General features: G+C 43.4%; 1 long non-coding RNA gene across 2 annotated transcripts; it reads right to left on the reverse strand.

The window, feature by feature from the left end:
* Positions 1-2,634: 2,634 nt before the first annotated feature.
* On the reverse strand, positions 2,635-8,899 carry LOC118400739 (uncharacterized). Of its 2 annotated transcripts, none has more exons than XR_008075353.1 (3): positions 8,462-8,845; positions 8,018-8,247; positions 2,635-3,482 (listed from the first exon to the last, which is right to left on the reverse strand). It is a non-coding gene; the product is annotated as an uncharacterized LOC118400739 (long non-coding RNA). The 2 variants fall into 2 exon arrangements; XR_004829087.1 differs by lacking the exon at positions 2,635-3,482 and having other exon boundaries at positions 7,309-8,247; positions 8,462-8,716; positions 8,820-8,899.
* Between the last annotated feature and the right edge of the window lie 4,756 nt (positions 8,900-13,655).

Below are 13,655 nucleotides of genomic sequence, written 5' to 3' on the forward strand. Positions count from 1 at the left end.
ATGTCAATATAGGACTCGTTTTACTGTGGATATACATACTTTTGTACCCGTTTTCTCCAGCATCTTCACAAATTTTTCAATCTTCCAATTTGTTTTCTGATGTCTTGGCTGATTTCGTTTTATTTTCCAATGATGTCAAGCAAAGAGTCACTAAGTTTGAAGGTAGGCCTTGATATACTTTCACAGGTACACCTCCAATTGACTCAAATTATGTCAATTAGGCTATCAGAAGCTTCTAAAGCCATGACATTTTCTGGAATTTTCCAAGCTGTTTAAAGGCACAGTCAACTTAATGTATGTTAACTTCTGACCCATTGAAATTGTGATACAGTGAACTATAAGTGAAATAATCTGTCTGTAAACAATTGTTGGAAAAGTTACTTGTGTCATACACGAAGTAGATGTCCTAACCGACTTGCCAAAAATATCGTTTTTTTTACAAGAAATGTGTGGAGTGGTTGAAAAATGTGTTTTAATGACGCCAACCTAAATGTATGTAAACTTCAGACTTCAACTGTATGTGTGCGTTTGTGTGTGTGTACTGTAGGTGAGAGATCTTTCAGCTTGAGTTAATGTTTTGTTCATTTATATTTCAGCGTCTATTACAATTATTCATGTGGCTTAAAAGTCTTATCAATTTGGATAGGCGTATTGACTTATTGCTCTTAGGATCAGGTTCTGTACCCATCTCCTCTCTTGCTCCTTCTGACGTATAGGCAGAAACTCAAACAGGATGCTCCAGTGACGAGAACCATTCAACGCTGGTCCGACCAAAAGGTTGTTTTGATCACGTGGCCTGGAATATGTTCCGGTTAGCCTCAGAGAACAACATCGACCTATACGCTGAGTCGGTGAGTGCATTTATAAAGTGCATTGGAGATGCTGTACCCACTGTAACTATTAAAACCTACCCTAACCAGAAACTGTGGATAGATGGCGGCATTCAGGCAAAACTGAAAGCGCGATCCAACGCATTTAACCATGGAAAGAGGTCTGGGAATATGTCTGAATATAAACAGTGTAGCTATTCCCTCCGCAAGGCAATCAAACAAGTGAAAAGCCAGTCCAGGGACAAGGTGGAGTAGCAATTCAATGGCTCAGACTTGAAATGCATGTGGCGGGATCTACAGGAAATCATGGACAACAAAAAGAAATCCAGCCATGTCACGGACACCGACGTCACGCTTCAAGACAAACTAAACACCTTCTCTGCCTGCTTTGCGGATAATACAGTCCCACCGTCGCGGCCCGTTAACAAGGACTGCGTCCCCCCCTCTCTCTCCTTCGCCGTGGCTGACATGAGTAAAAATATTTAAACGTGTTAACCCTCACAAGGCTGCTGGCCCAGACGGCATCCCTAGCCGCGTCCTCAAAGCATGCGCAGACCAGCTGGCTGGTGTGTTTACAGACATATTCAATCACTCCCTATCCCAGTCTGTTGTCCCCACGTGCTTCAAGATGGCTACCATTGTTCCTGTACCCAAGAAGGCAAAGAACTGAACTAAATGACTACTGCCTCGTAGCACTCACTTCTGTCATCATGAAGTGCTTTGAGAGACTAGTCAAGGATCACCTCCACTTTACCGGCCACCCTAGACCCACTTCAGTTTGCATACCGCCCCACTGCCCTATCCCATCTGGACAAAAGGAATACCTATGTAAGAATGCTGTTCATTGACTATAGCTCAGCATTCAACACCATAGTACCCTCCAAGCTCATCATCAAGCTGGAGGCCCTGGGTCTGAACCCTGTCCTGCAGAATTGGGTCCTGGACTTTGACGGGCCACCCCCAGGTGGTGAAGGTAGGAAACTAAATATCCACCTCGCTGACCCTCAACACTGGGGCCTCACAAGGGTGCGTGCTCAGCCCCCTCCTGTACTCTCTGTTCACTCACGACTGTGTGGCCATGCACGCCTCCAACTCAATCAACAAGTTTGCAGATGACACAACAGTAGTGGGCTTGATGACCAACAACGACAAGAGCCTACCGGGAGGAGGTGAGGGCACTCGAAGTGTGGTGTCAGGAAAATAACCTTTCACTCAACGTCAACAAAAGGAGATGATCGTGGACTTCAGGAATCAGCAGAGGGAGCACCCACCCCCCTATCCACAAAGGAAGGGACAGTAGTGGAGAAGGTGGAAAGTTTTAAGTTCCTCGGCGTACATATCACAGACAAACTGAAACTGTCCACTCACACAGACAGTGTGGTGAAGGCGCAACAGCTCCTCTTCAACCTCAGGAGGCTGAAGAAATGTGGCTTGTCACCCAAAACCCTGACAACTATACAGATGCACAATCGAGAGCATCCTGTCGGGCTGTATCACAGCCTGGTACAGCAACTGCACCGCCCTCAACCACAAGGCTCTCCAGAGGGTGGTGCGGTCGGCACAACGCATCACCGGGGGCAAACTACATGCCCTCCATGGTACCTACAGCACCCGATGTCACAGGGAGACCAAAAACATCATCAAGGACATCAACCACCTGAGCCACTGCCTGTTCACACCGCTACCATCCAGAAGGTGAGGTCAGTACAGGTGCGTCAAAGCTGGGACTGAGAGACTGAAAAACAGCTTCAGACCCAATCACTGGCCACTTTAATAAATGGATCACTAGTCACTTTATACAATACACTCTAAATAATGCCACTTTAATCATGTTTACATAACTCATAACTCATATCACATGTATTTACTGTATTTTATACCATCTACTGCACCTTGCCTATGCCACTCGCCCATCGCTCATCCATATACTTACATATTCTTATTCCATCCCTTAAGATTTCTGTGTATTAGGTAGTTGTTAGGGAATTGTTAAATTACTTGTTAGATATTATTGCACTGTCGGAAATAGAAGCACAAGCATTTCACCACACTCGCATTGACATTTTCTAACCTTGTGTATGTGACTAATAACATTTGATTTGCGTCCACATCTCCAAGTACAAATCAGCGAACCAGACTGCAGTCATCTGACTGCTCCAAGTCAAAGTCATCGAAGTCACGCCGCAAGATAAGAGAATAAAATAACAAAGGAATACAACATCATCCTTGCACTAAGCTGTAAACTCTTAAATAATTGTAATTTCAGCAAAAAAAATGTGACATGTGCAGCAACACTATTGCAGTCTGTTGCTGTTATTATTGTTGTTATGGTTGCATCAAAGTGAGTAACACATTCTTTCCAGTACAGGTAAACTGATCCCATCCACACCAGAGACCGTATTCATGATTCCACTGGGAGCAATCAGAGATCTGGGGTATCCCTTCGGTCACAATGGCCTTGCACAGGACAATACACAAAATATTAAAGCCCCCTCTGCATAAGAGGTATAGGTCAACATGTGTCACCTTGACAACATGATCCTGGGGGGCAGACCCAGTGGTAGGCAGAGTTGTTGCTGTAGGATTGTGGGTAGTTGAAACTCTGAACGGCCCTCTGATCCTGGACTAGTGCCACGGTGCCACATCCCGACGCTGCACAAACACAAAGGACATATTATTAGCCACAAGCCCTGCCTGTGGCTCTACACGAACCCTGTCGCACACTTAACCCTTGACAATACATGTGCCTCCATACAACACAAACACTGTCAGCCAGCCATCTTGGCTCCTGTTTCTGACCCACGTGGTGTAGTTACAGTAAAGGAGTTTGTGTTTATCACAGACCCTCTGCACCTCATTGCCTGGTCATGGGACTGCTGTGTGCCCCCTGAATGCTCTGTAACTATGGGAGAGTCAGCTATAGAATTTGGAATTAGAATTCAGTTAGCCCCATGGGGATGTGTGTATATGCGTGTGTGCATACTTGCACATGTCTGACTAACAGCACTTGGAGGGTGTGTGGCTAATAAGGGCTCTGCTAGGACTGAAAGAGAGTAGGGAGCCTATCCATTGTCAGGAACTCTGAGGGACTAGACACATCCAGTCATCAGGCATGGTGATGAAACATGAGACACAGCACATAGCTCTGCCAAACAACGTACTCTATCATCATGTCACGAACACAATACACAGGTATTTGCAGTATAAACAGAGAACTAAATAATTATTTAGCAGAAAACAAATGCTATGAGGATCCAGCCATCAGTTTCAGTCTGTCATTTTTATAATCCAAAAACACAGTTTTGACATAGAGCACTTCTGCAATGGTAACTGGTTTAATGTTCTGTTGTTAACTCTGAGAGTTTTTCTATCCCTGGGGTGAGTGGGGTTAGGCTTGGCGAGCCAAGTATGCATGGCCTGACATAGCGGTTACACCTCGGAATCTAACAACAAATCCGCTTCCTGTTCCACTGACGTCAGACACAAAGTGGAGCCCTTGTGGAAATCGTTTAGCACTGGGGCTGGGGGGGGGACTGCCACAGAACCTTCCTAAGAGAACCCAGTGGTGTAAAAATACTTAAGTAGTACTTTAAAGTATTTCGACTTAAGTTGTTTTTTTGGGGTATCTGTACATTACTATTCATATTTTTGACAACTTTTACTTTACTACATTCCTAAAGAAAACAATGTACTTTTTACTCTATACATTTTCCCTGACACCCAAAAGTACTCGTTACATTTCAAATGCTTATCAGGACAGGAAAATGGTCCAATTCACACACTTCTCAAGAGAACATCCTTGGTTATCCCTACTGCCTCTGATCTGATGGACTCACTAAAACGCAAATGCTTAATTTGTCAATTATGTCTGAGTGTGCCCCTGGATATCCTTTTAAAGAAGCAAATAAAATGGTGTCATCTGGTTCTTAATATAAGGAATGTGAAAGGATTTAACTTTTGATTCTTAGGTATATTTTAGCAATTACATTTACTTTTGATACTGAAGTATGTATATAGACTTATTTTTCTACTGTATTATTGACTGTATGTTTGTTTTACTCCATGTGTAACTCTGTGTTGTTGTATGTGTCGAACTGCTTTGCTTTATCTTGGCCAGGTCAAAATTGTAAATGAGAACTTGTTCTCAACTTGCCTACCTGGTTAAATAAAGGTGAAAAAAAATGTTTAAAACCAAATACTTTTAGACTTTTACTCAAGTAGTCATTTTCTATTTAGTCATTTTCTATTAAGGTATATTTACTTTTACTAAGGTATGACAATTGGGTACTTTTTCCACCACTGAGAGAAAGCCAATGTGACATCAAAGTCAAAACCCTCCAAATCAACCGGTGGGAAGGGTCAAACTAGGGTCAACACAACCTCATCTCTCACCAATAGGCTACTCGGAGTCTGAACCCACAAATACTGTGAGCTGGTCACTGTGACAGAGGGTGTCATTCTTTGTCAAATTCCAGGAATTCCAGCAGAATATTCCTCCCTGGCCTCCCAGGTGGCGCAGTGGTCTAGGGCTGTGCCACCAGAGACTCTGGGTTCACGCCCAGGCTCTGTCGCAGCCGGCCGCGACCGGGAGGTCCGTGGGGCGACGCACAATTGGCCTAGCGTCGTCCGGGTTAGGGAGGGTTTGGCCGGTAGAGATATCCTTGTCTCATCACGCACTAGCGTGCACGCTAACCAGGTCGCCAGGTGCACGGTGTTTCCTCCGACACATTGGTGTGGCTGGCTTCCGGGTTGGATGCGCGCTGTGTTAAGAAACAGTGCGGCTTGTGGATCGCAGGATGCATGGCTTTCGACCTTCGTCTCTCCCGAGCACGTACGGGAGTTGTAGCGATGAGACAAGATAGTAACTACTAACAATTGGTTACCACGAAATTGGGGAGAAAAGTGGGTAAAATTCAAACAAAAAAAATATTCCTCCCTAAAGAAACGTTGATGGACCAGAAATATACAGTGGCAAGAAAAAGTATGTGAACCCTTTGGAATTTCCTGGATTTCTGCATAAATTGGTCATCAAATTTGATCTGATCTTCATGTAAGTCACAACAATAGACAAACACAGTGTGCTTAAACTAATAACGCACAAATTGTATTTTTCTTGTCTATATTGAATTCATCATTTAAACATTCACAGTGTAGGCTGGGAAAAGTATGCGAACCGCTAGGAAAATTACTTCTCCAAAAGCTAATTGGAGTCAGGAGTCCGCTAACCTGGAATCTAATCAATGAGAGGAGATTGGCGATGTTGTTTAGAGCTGCCTTGCCCCATGAAAAAAACGACATTTGAGTTTGCTATTCACAAGAAGTATTGCCTGATGTGAACCATTCCTCGAACAAAAGATCTCAGAAGACCTAATATGAATAATTATTGACTTGCATAAAGCTGGAAAAGGTTACAAGTATCTCTAAAAGCCTTGATCTTCATCAGTCCACGGTAAGGCAAATTGTCTCTAAATGGAGAAAGTTCAGCACTGTTGCTACTCTCCCTAGGAGTGGCCCTTCTACAAAGATGACTACAAAGACTTACAGAAATCTTTGGAACGTGCTAACATCTTTGTTGACGAGTCTACGTTACGTAAAACATTAAACAAGAATGGTGTTCATGGGAGTACACCACGAAAGCCACTGCTGTCCAAAAAAAAACATTGCTGCACGTCTGCAGTTTGCCAAAGTGCACCAGTATGTTGCACAGCGCTACTGGTATAATATTCTGTGGACAGATGAAAGTCCAGTTTGGAAGGAACACACAAGATATGTGTGGAGAAGAAGAAGAAAAAGGCACAGCACACCAACATCAAAACCTCATCCCAACTGTCAAGTGTGGTGGAGGGAGCATCATTTGCTGCCTCAGTGCCTGGAGAGCTTGCCATCGTTGTCAGAGAACTTGGGAATTCATTTTATCAAGACATTTTGCAGGAGAATGTAAAGGCTACCTGTCCGCCAATTGAAGCTCAACAGAAGTTTGGTGATGCAACAGGACAACGACCTAAAACAGAGAAGTAAAACCGAATGGCTTCAACAGAAGAAAATACGCCTTCTGGAGTGGCCCAGTCAGAGTTCTGACCTCAACCCGATTGAGATGCTGTGGCATGACCTCAAGAGAGCGGTTCACACCAGACATCCCAAGAATATTGCTGAACTGAACGTTTTGTAAAGAGGACTGGTTCAAAATTCATTCTGACCATTCTGCAGGTGTGATCCACAACTACAGAAAACATTTGATTGAGGTTATTACTGCCAAAGGAGGGTCAACCAGTTATTAAATCCAAGGGTTCACATACTTTTTCTTGCCACTGTACACAGAGAGAGACAGAGACAAAGAATCAGTATGGAAAACTGATTGGATGCATTTGATGTTCCAAGAACAGTTTCATCTAAAGTATATATATTCCTACAGGGTCAATCTATTACTTTGTGAAAAAAAACTGTCACAAGTATTCCACCTTTTGACTAAACTGATTAAGATCACTTTATTGGTCAATTGCACACAAGGTCCAACCAAAATTTGACTTACAGTACATGCATACAGGCTTTTGGAGAGGTGTGGGGGTGGGCTTCCACACTGGGCACCCAGGGGGCTGTTGTTGTGAGGCATTAAGTGCCTTGCTCAAGGGCACAACAGAGGCAATGGAATCTAGGATTTGATAACAGCAACCCGCTGGCTGCCTGCTCGCCTGTCTAACAGCTTGGCTACCTGCTGCCCATGACAGCTGTCAAGTGGTGAGTAAATTGGCCTAAAAGCGTATTTAATTAAAGTGCATTCAATAAGAGCATTCAATTCAGCACAGCTCTCCCCCCAATGCAACGGGCCTGTTCACTGACACCCACTCGTTGTTGTCGAGACAGACTGTAAGGTTTGGGTTTGAGACCCTCACAGGCCTATCCCTCACTGCAAAGTCCTGCAGCACAGTGCACACACAATCAGCATCAAATGCACTGTTCAAAGACGACAGTCACATCATACAGTAAAGGTTAATTGTACAAATTGCATTTGTGTAAATAGAAATGTAGTCGCTAATCAGATGACAAAGAGGATGTGGGCGCAGTTTCAAAAGTTTTCAAAATGCAAGTAAATGCAGTGTGGAAATGATGAGAAGAAGCGTCTGCTGATGAACAAAACCAAACAATTTGTTAGACCATCTGTTAAACCAATTAATTAAACAAATCCAGACCTGCATGGCTCACACTGACTAAAACGTGTTAGATGACCTTCCGAGTTTCCTCTCGATCCAGGGCAGGAGCATCTTGACATCAGTAAAGACCCCCGGGGATCCTATCTTGGCTGGAGACTCGGCCTTGTTGTTGATCCGGCTCCGGCCACAGCCTTCCCCCAGGAGGTGACCCCCACCATGGCCCAGTGGCCATCCTCTCTGGGGTAGATCAGAGGACCCACAGAGTCCTGCTGGAGATGGGAGAATACAACACTATCTGATAAAGGACCTCTCAAAGGAATGATGGGAAGTCTGAACAGAGGAACTGTTATGCCTGAAAATACCCAGAGATCCTCCACCAGACACTGGACAGAGACCACTGAAGCATAATAACACTGTTATAGATTTTGACATGCAGAGTCAGACAGCATGCTGTGTTGTAGCCTACCTGGCAGGTGTCCTTACCCTCTCTCTCTCTCTAGTCCAGCACACAGCGGGCCTGCTGTGGGGGTCTCAGCGTCTAGAGAACATACTTGCACTTAGCTGGCTCCACCAACTCCAGCTGCACCTCTCGGAATGGTAGGTAGACGACCAGCTGAATGTGGGTACAGTGGGTTTCCATTAGCCTGATCCTATATCCGTTGGTGCCATCTTACCAAATCCGCGTGGTCATTGTCACACCGACTGCATAAAAGATCTGGGATCGAGCTAGGTCTCCATCTTCAAAACATCCAGAAAATCCAAGTGAAGAGTCAGGTGTCCATATTGAAGTGCTAGTTTGTAATAAATGTCAAACTGAAGGTAAAGTGAATGTGGGCCTTACATTCTATTGTCCATTCCAATCCACTCACAAGCCAGCTGGTCCTGGGCAGGAAGCGCTCACTGGGCAGAGGTAGAAATATGGTCTGAACACAGAAGCAGGCAGAGGATGTACTTTAGAAAGGATTTCCTACATTGCCAAGAATAATGACTGGCCAAAGTCCCCTGCTGAAAAAAACAGCATATGCTGGTGACCAGTGCTGTTTTTGCTGGTGACCAGCATACTAACTAACAAACTGATCACCAGCATACTAGCATATGCTGATCACCAGCAAAACTAGCATCACCCAAAGTGCTTAATTGTTTAAGACAAAACATTACCTACAGTGCATTAGGAAAGTATTCAGACCCCTTGATTTTGACATTTTGTTACATTACAGCCTTATTCTACAATGCATTAAATAATATTTTTTTCAGCAATCTACAAACAATCCCATAAATGACAAAGTGAAAACAGGTTTAGAAATGTTTTCTAATTTATAGAAAATATAAAACAGAAATACCTTATTTAGTCCACCTGTGGTAAATACAATTGATTGGACATGATTTTGAAAGGCACATATCTGTCGATATAAAGGTCCCACAGTTGACAGTGCATGTCAGTGCAAAACCAAGCCACGAGGTCGAAGGAATTGTCCTAGAGCGCCGAGACAGGATTGTGTTGAGGCACACATCTGCGGAAGGGTACCAAAAACAATTATGCAGCATTGAAGTTCCCCAAGAAGTCAGTGGCCATCATTCCTAAATGGAAGAAACCACCAGGACTCCCTAGAGCTGGCCGCCCAGCCAAACTGAGCAATTGGGGGAGAAGGGCCTTGGTCAGGGAGGTGACCAAGAACCCGATGGTTTCTCTGACAGAGCTCCAGAGATCCTTCCAAAAGGACAACCATCTTCGTAGCACTCCACCAATCAGGCCTTTATGGTAGAATGGCCAGACAGATGCCACACCTCAATAAAAGGCACAGGACAGCCCGCTTGGAGTTTGCCAAAAGGCAACTAAAGTACTCTCAGACCATGAGAAACAAGATTCTCTGGACTGATGAAACCAAGATTAAACTCTTTGGCCTGAATGCCAAGCGTCACGTCTGGAGGAAACCTGGCACCATCACTACTGTGAAGCATGGTGGTGGCAGCATCATGCTGTGGGGATGTTTTTCAGCAGCAGGGGCTGGGAGACTTGTCATGATTGAGGGAAAGATGAACAGAGCAAAGTACAGAGAGATCCTTGATGAAAACCTACTTCAGAGTGCCCAGGACCTCAAACTGTGGTGAAGGTTCACCTTCCAACAGGACAATGACCCTAAGCACACAGCCAAGCAACGCAGGAGTTTCTTCGGGTTAAGTCTCTGAATGTTGTTGAGTGGCCCTGCCAGAGTCCGGACTTGAACCAAATCGAACATCTCTGGAGAGACCTGAAAATAGCTGTGCGGCGACAGTCCCCATCCAACCTGACAAAGCTTGAGGGAATCTGCAGAAAGGAATGGGAGAAACTCCCCAAATACAGGTGTGCCAAGCTTGTAGAGTCATACCCAAGAAGACTCACAGCTGTAATTGCGGCCAAAGGTGCTTCAACAAAGTACCGAGTAAAGGGTCTGAATACTTATGTAAATGTGATATTTCAGTTTTTTGTTATTATGGGGTAATGTGTGTAGATGAGGGGAACAATTTAAAAAAAACATTTTTTAGAATAAGGCTATAATGTAACAAAATGTGAAAAAAGTCAAGGGGTCTGAATATTTTCCAAATGCACTGTATCCTTATAGCCATATTTCTCAAAAGGAAGGTGTCACATGTACAGTAAAAGGAAGTCACTTGCCAACCAGGGGTGGTTATTCTATTTCTTGCCTCCAACAATTCTCAAATAACAGTCAAGGTGGTTCCGGACCTGTGGAAGTCCACACTTTAGACCTGTAGGTGGAAAAAAGACAGGGCTTGTTCAACAAAAAAATACACTGACGATAGTTGGACATTCAAGTTAAACGTCCACAATCCAATCAATGTTTCTTTGAATCTGTATACCCTGCTACCTATTACTGGTATACATTTCATAACTCACCAGAGAGATCTGAAATGCCCGTTTGGAGAAAGTAACAGACAGAGTAGAATCGCAGCGGTCTTCACTCGCATACTGCCTCAGACAATAGCGCTCAGGGTGACTTCCCCTCAGAGCATGACAACAACTATCACCAGTGAACTGCCATTCATATGATACAGTGGGAGACAAAGAAGAAAAATTGGCCATGCTTTTTCCTTCTTTGTAAACTGAACCTGAATTGAAACTGGTCAGTGTCTTATATATGTCAGTGTCTTATATCAAGGGCAGGCTTTACCAGTATAACACAGGCATGAGTACCCCATAAAAATCAACCAAGACAACCATAAATCATCCTGGACAATGCTGAGAAACCTTAGATCCAATCTTTAGAAGGAGCTGCAGACACACAAGGAGTAGAGACAACAAGAAAACTGAGATATTGAGAGTTTAAAGGCTGATTTTAATCAAATTAATATATAGGCTATTGAAACAGTAAGAGCATTCATGAAATTCAGGCAAATTTTGCCCTGATACAGAGCCGACATGATTCCTCCTTATTCTACATGTCAAAGGCATGTTTGTTCTACAAGACACGCCTTCATGATGGTCACGATGACATTTGAAGCTACATTTGCGAGTCATGGAACAGGAAATAGGCAGTTAATTTGATTTCCTGAACTCCTTTGCCATTTCTGCACACTGAATTAATATTCTGATGTTGAGGGAATAGAGGATTTATGGTGGCTCTTATCCGCTAAACAGATTTTGACGGGGATTATTTTATTATGTTACTTAGATTGACGCATGGGTGCGTCAATAGACTCAAGGATTATGACTAGGGCTCTGTGTTTTGGGATATCATGTCACATGACCTACATTTGTACCTTTATTTTAAGCTTTTCCAGAAATGAGAATTACACCAAAAATGAAAGCAATTGTCTGGTGATGGTGCTGGACCATCTGACAGGCCAATTTTTCTCAGAGGGAATGGTCGGGGGGCAGGTAAACAATCATAATAATGTGTACACTGCAAATGAACCCAAACAGAGATTGTACTTGAAAATAACAATAATTTCATACCTTGATTAAATTGAAATAGGATCAAGTCTCTTGGGAACAGATTACCTAAATTTAAATGTTTTAATTGTTTTTGAATTCCTGATGATTTTAGGCCCACGGGGCGCCTGTTGCCGACCCTGCTCTAGAAGCTTTTAAATTGGTTCAACACCCTTTCAGTCATAACATTTCATGCATACCAAAACACAAGAACACATGGGACTTGCTTGACCATCAGGGAACTGGTACAGTTGAGGAACCATGGCATTCAAACAATACAGTTCAAATTAGCGTGATCTTCCGTAGAAAACAGTGATATACCTTTTACACAAACAAAGACTGTCACATGATGCTACATTCAGTTAAATCTAATGTGACAGACTCTCTATGGGGGTTTACTTAGCAGGGGCAGTGGAGTAGTATGCTTGATAGTCAGGGCAAATCAGACTTCAATGATAACATCAGTCAGTAGGACAAGCAACCTCTGGGAAAGTAATGTCAGAATGTCCTATGCTTTATACAGACTACATTCAGATGAACCCAGTTTGAACACAAATGTATCTGCTCTGAACAAGTATTGTGACCTACTGTCAGCTAAGCTACTCCTGTATGTTTCCTAGTGTGCTCAACAGGGATATCTGTGCTGAAAGTGTATGTGTGTCTTGCATCGAAGTATGAGGGCATCCCACTGTCTTAAGCCCCTGAGACGGTGGATCCTGTTTCCCCTTCCGAGGGGTCTGACTCCCAATGGGCACACTCAGTAGTGACTCATACCGGACCATGGTTGCCAGGTTACCATCTACCTTATGCATCTTGATTTGGATAAATAGCATGAATTCATGCACAACCGTCATTACACTTCTTATCTCACAATTGTCACAAATCTCACAAGTGACTTGGTGGCAACTAGCCCGGTGTTTCTAATTCTATTATTCTGATTCTAGAAACTGCCTCTGGCAGAAGATTGCTGAGAAGCTCCGGAGCATTTTGACCATCATGGGTTTTGAGAATGGGTGAAGAGTGAATATCTGAAAGCATCCTACAATAGGGATCCATTCTTTCTTTCCTGTTGTCGTTCTATGGCTCAAAGTCAGCACCACTGCATTCATGTCAGCCTTTTCTTGGGTAAAAGAAGAGATTTAGAGGTCATTAGGATGAATTCATTCTTTAGGAGAGGTTGGCAACATTGTCTCAATTTAAAAAACGTTCCCTACCCCAGGTCATTTCAACAGGTGACTATCGCAGGAAATAAAGAGAAAGGAACACCGATATTTTTTGGCGGGACATGAACAGGCTTACGTTTCTAATTGTAAGCCTGTTCATGTCCTGTCAATAAACATCCAATGATTTATGCAGAAACAGAGTGCACTTTTTGAAGTGTCCTGAGGTAAGGAATGTTTTGGGGATTTGGGTCCCTCCGTTGAGCACCTGATTTCGTTTCAAGTTGGGCAGAAGCGCATTTGGGTATGCTTTCTTTCCATTGTTTCAATTTACTTTACTTCACACAATTCATTGTCAAGGCAAATGTATAGAAGTGGAAAAGATGCCACATGTAGTTCAAAACAGTAAGGGTCTTCTCCACAAACAGAAGACAACAGTTTAGTTGAAGCAGACTATGTTAGGAAAGGCTAAATGGCCAATCATAAAACACAACATATTCTGATGCCATGATCACGCAAAGAAATACACCATTTGCCTCAATACAAAGAATTGAAGTTCAAATGCAATATTGATTTTGAACTTCTATCC

Source organism: Oncorhynchus keta, chromosome 22, assembly GCF_023373465.1.
Source record: "Oncorhynchus keta strain PuntledgeMale-10-30-2019 chromosome 22, Oket_V2, whole genome shotgun sequence".
Taxonomy (NCBI): Eukaryota; Metazoa; Chordata; class Actinopteri; order Salmoniformes; family Salmonidae; genus Oncorhynchus; species Oncorhynchus keta.